The following is a 5,321-nucleotide window of genomic DNA, read 5'->3' on the forward strand; positions in this document are numbered from 1 at the left end:
CACACACCAAATATGTTTGTAATTTCTGAAATTTCTTTCTTGTCTCGAAAGTATTCTCAGGGAATGGAAGATGAACTGAGAAGCGAAGAGAATAAATATAAATTGACAGACAATGTGACTATACATTTTGGAGGATCTGCAAACTCACATTTCAACAAAGAGAGTTTGAAAAGTAAAGTAACGAAAAAAAAAGTAAAACAAGAGTGATCTCTAATAGTAATTATCCTAAGTAACGTAAAGTTGACTCTTTATCCATGCACCTGGGAACAAGTAGTACATTAGACCAGGGATTATGATAGCGAAGTTGAATGACGTATTACTACTGGATGGAAAATAGTTGAAAATGACAGGCAGGTCATGAAAGGTTGTATGGAAGCTGGACGACAGAGGAAGCAGGGGGGGAGGGGTATTTTTTTTTTAGCTTAGGCTTAAAATCTTAAAAAATCTCTTCTTTAAGTACGACTTTTTATTTTATTTATCTATTTATTATTATTTTTTTTTTTGGGAGGGAGGGGTATTTAGATTAGCGATTTATTAGACATACGATAGAAAACTATCTTTTAGAATCATCCTATAAAATATCCACATATATAAGAAATTGGGAAAAGAAAATATTAAAAGAAAAGATATTAAGCATCTCGACAGTAATTGGGAAATGCAATCACGGGGTTGGGGGGGGGGGGTCAGGTCATTACATAATGTCATAAATAAACCTCTAGTAACAGCCTCCATACTATCACACAAGTATCATAAAAATGCTATATTCCTACTCCACCTTCCTTCCTCTCAACCTCTCACCATGGAATCTTTCCTGTATATTATATATATATATATATATATATATATATATATATATATATATATATATATATATGAATATATATATATTTCTGTATTTAGTTTTCTATTCAATTTTATTTTCCCCCCATTCATTTATTGATTCAATTATACTTGAGACTTGATATATCAGATGAAAACTAAGACTTATGATCAAATAGAATCCCTGAATAGGGTTTCGCTCTAGATGTTAGGTGTTTTTAGTTCCATTAAAGTTCAGTGACATACTTTTTCCTTTCTCATAGAAGTATGCCTTATTTTAAAATATTTAAGATGCCTATATCAAGAATTGATTAGAATTGATTAGATTTAGATAAAAAAGGTATGAATGATACTGAATATCCCAACAATACCGGCATTTCGATGATGACCTACATCGAAAATACGTTTTTTCGATAAAGACTACCATCGAAAAGCGTCAAATACACCTCTCGCGCTGTTAAGATATTCAGCCTCGTTCACACCTTTTTGTATATTTGTCGTAATTAATGTTGTTTATATTAGACTGTTTTTAAGCATTACGGTATCGGAAAAGATTCGTTATAAGAGGAGTCAATGAATAAATAGCATAAATGACGTCGAATACAGGAAGATGATAGTTAGTGACATTACTAAATAAGATATAAAAAAAAGAAAAAAAAAATCGTGCTAATATGCAGCAAAAGATATATCAATATTCTCCAAATATTCGCGTTTCACTATATAAGATACCATATATGATTCTTAAAAATATATTGAATATGTTATTTAAAGGAAAATTTTATGAATTTCTCTGTTAAAAATATCCCGTTTTCAGTGTCAGGAGATATAACAGCCATATTCTTACTTCAAGAACACAAGACTACAAACGAATCTCTTATAAAATGACACGGTAAAGCAAAACCAAAAAAAAGAAAAAAAAAAAGAAAAAAAGTAGTAAACAGGTCAAAACACCGTAAACGAGACATCACTCACTCATGGCGACGGGACACAGCATGTGGGGCCGTCCGTTCAATGTCTGAAAGTTCAAAGTTGCGAGAGCGTGCAGCGCCTTCTTCGGAATCTATTCAAAGAGTGATCGGCCGTGACTAAGCCTGTGTCTGTCGAAGGTGTTGTGTGGCAACATTTGCTAAGACTTTAAACATCTGTGTATTCATTCCTCTCGCATTTCACTCCCCCCCCCCACCCCCCTGTTGCTTCACCTTCTCCGACGCCTCACCTCCTGTCTTGTTTGCTCCGCACACAACCAATGATTATCAGATTTCAATCGATAAGATAGAGCTGTGTGTGTGTGAGGCAATGTGTGCACATGTAGCCAAGCAGCCATCTGTGTGAGATCAACACCTTTGTTTGTTTATCCTCTAGAAAATTTATTGTTGTCTTTTGAATGAGTCTTAAAGGAAATATCCATCAGATGTATGTATTTTTGAAATTCGCAGCTTGTCTCACAAGTGTTCCATTTTTTAGGAAGGTACATTGTGAAACGTAAAAAAAAAAAAATAAATAAATAAAAAAAACACACACACACACATAACATGCATTGTATTCTTTTAAACTCACAGACTGTCTCAAAAATCATCTTATTTTCAAAACCGGAAAGCGAAAAGAATAAACACACACCAAATATGTTTGTAATTTCTGAAATTTCTTTCTTGTCTCGAAAGTATTCTCAGGGAATGGAAGATGAGCTGAGAAGCGAAGAGAATAAATATAAATTGACAGACGATGTGACTATACATTTTGGAGGATCTGCAAACTCACACTTCAACAAGGAGAGTTTGGAAAGTAAAGTAACGAAAAAGAAGTAAAACAAGAGTGATCTCTAATAGTAATTACCCTAAGTAACGAAAATTTGACTCTTTATCCACGCACCTGGGAACAAGTACTACATTAGACCAGGGATTATGATAGCGAAGTTGAATGACGTATTACAACTGGATGGAAAATAGTTGAAAATGACAGGCAGGTCATGAAAGGTGGTATAAAAGCTGGACGATAGAGGAAACAGGGGGGAGGGGTAAATTTTTAGCTTCGGCTTAAAATCGAAAAAAAATCTCTTCTTTAAGTATTACAATTATTTTTGGGGGGTTCTTAAATCATCGATATATTATATATACACAATAGAAAACCATCTTTTAGAATCATCCAATGAAATATAAACATATTTAGAAAATTCGGAAAAAAAAAGAAATTCAGTATCTCGACAGTAATTAGGAAATGCAGTGAAATGCCCGCAGGGGCCTGGGGGGGGGGGGGGGGGGAGGGTATCGGGGGGGGGGGTGGGGGGGGGGGGGCGGGGGGGGCGGGGGGGGTGGGGGTGGGGGGGGGGGGGTGGGGGGGGGGCACGGGGTGGGGGGGGTGGGGTCAGGGGGGGGGGGGGGTGGTGGGGGAGGGGTGGTGGGGGGGGCAGGGGGGGGGGGGGGTGGGGTGGGGCGGAGGGGGGGGGGGGGGGGGGGGGGGAGGGGGGGGGGGGGGGGGGGGGGGGGGGGGTCTGGGGGGGGTGGGGGGGGGGGGGGTGGGGGGTCGGGGGGGGGGGGGGTGGGGGGGGGGGGGGGGGGGGGGGGAGGGGGGGGGCGGAGGGGCGGGCGGAGGGGCCGCAGCGGGGTCCGGGGGGGGGGGGGGAGGGGGGGGGGGGGGGGGGGGGGGGGGGGGGGGGGGGGGGGGGGGGGGGGGGGGGGGGGGAGGGGGGGGGGGCGGAGGGGGGGGGGGCAGGGGAGGGGGGGTCAGGTCATTACATAATGTCATAAATAATCCTCCAGTAACAGCCTTCATACTATCACACAAGTATCATAAAAATGCTATATTCCTACTCCACTTTCCTCTCAACCACTCACCGTGGAATCTTTCCTGTATATATATATATATATATATATATATATATATATATATATATATATATATATATGATATATATATATTTCTGTATCTACTTTTCTTTTTATTTTTATTTTCCCCTCCTCCCCCCATTCATTTATTGATTCAATTATACTTGAGACTTGATATATCAGATGAAAACTAAGATCTAAACGTCTTTTATGATCAAATAGAATCCCTGAATAGGGTTTCGCTCTAGATGTTAGGTGTTCTTAGTTCCATTAAAGTTCAGTGACATACTTTTTCCTTTCTCATAGAAGTATGCCTTATTTTAAAATATTTAAGATGCCTATAACAAGAATTGATTAGAATTGATTAGATTTAGATAAAAAAAAGTTATGAATGATACTGAATATCCCAACAAAACAGGTATTTCGATGATGACCTACATCGAAAATATGTTTTTTCGATAAAGACTACCATCGAAAAGCGTCAAATACACCTCTCGCTCGAACAACCTCTCGGCTTTCCCGTCGCTCCTCTCCGCATCGCAGCGACCAGCTCGCGTTGTTAAGATATTCAGCCTCGTTCATACCTTTTTGTATATTTGTAGCAATGAATTTCGTTTATATTAGACTGTTTTTTAAGCATTACGGTATCGGAAAAGATTCGTCATAAGAGGAGTCAATGAATAAATAGCATAAATGACGTCGAATACAGGAAAATGATAGTTAGTGATGTTACTAAATAAGATATAAAAAAAGAAAAAAAAATCGTGCTAATATGCAGCAAAAGGTATATTAATTTTCTCCGAATATTCGCGTTTCACTATATAAGATAACATATACGATTTTTTAAAAAATATATTGAATATGTTATTTAAAGGAAAATTTTATAAATTTCTCTGTTAAAAATATCCCTTTTTCAGTGTCAGGAGATATAACAGCCATATTCTTACTTCAAGAACACAAGACTACAAACAAATCAAACGAAAATGACACGGTAACGCAAAACCAAAAAAAAAAAAGAAAAAAAAAAAAAAAAAATAAAAATAGGAGACAGGTCAAAACACCGTAAACGAGACATCACTCACTCATGGCGACGGGACACAGCATGTGGGGCCGTCCGTTCAATGCCTGAAAGTTCAAAGTTGCGAGAGCGTGCAGCACCTTCTTCGGAATCTATTCTAAGAGTGATCGGCCGTGACTAAGCCTGTGTCTGTCGAAGGTGTTGTGTGGCAACATTTGCTAAGACTTTAAACAAAACAATTTCTTGTTTGTGTATTCATTCAAAATTCTCTCGCATTTCAAAAATCACAACCAATCAAAAACACACCTGTTGTTCACACAAAAAACAAACATCAAAAAACACAAAAACACACTCAACGAAAAAACAACATCAATCAAAAAAATTATAACAACAAACACTACTTCACTCCCCCCCACCCCCCGGTTGCTTCACCTTCTCCGACGCCTCACCTCCTGTCTTGTTTGCTCGGCACACAACCAATGATTATCAGATTTCAATCGATAAGATAGAGCTGTGTGTGTGTGAGGCAATGTGTGCACATGTAGCCAAGCAGCCATCTGTGTCAGATCAACACCTTTGTTTGTTTATCTTCTAGAAAATTTATTGTTGTCTTTTGAATGAGTCTTAAAGGAAATATCCATCTGATGTATTATTTTTTTGAA

General features: G+C 38.8%; 1 protein-coding gene across 3 annotated transcripts in view; it reads right to left on the bottom strand.

The window, feature by feature from the left end:
• The window catches only part of LOC122256916 (uncharacterized), a 62,526-nt gene extending 57,712 nt beyond the window's left edge, over positions 1–4,814 (bottom strand). For 2 of the 3 annotated variants that reach the window (XM_086538425.1, XM_086538423.1), the window contains exon 1: positions 1,792–1,917. The gene's annotated coding sequence lies outside the window, so the exon portion shown is untranslated. Of the gene's footprint in view, positions 1–1,791; positions 1,918–4,723 lie in introns of those variants that run through there. The other variant, XM_086538424.1, reaches the window with a different exon arrangement.
• Between the last annotated feature and the right edge of the window lie 507 nt (positions 4,815–5,321).

The sequence above is a fragment of the Penaeus japonicus genome, unplaced genomic scaffold (genome assembly GCF_977035675.1).
Source record: "Penaeus japonicus unplaced genomic scaffold, GWHDUDI00000001_assembly GWHDUDI00000007, whole genome shotgun sequence".
Classification (NCBI taxonomy): domain Eukaryota; kingdom Metazoa; phylum Arthropoda; class Malacostraca; order Decapoda; family Penaeidae; genus Penaeus; species Penaeus japonicus.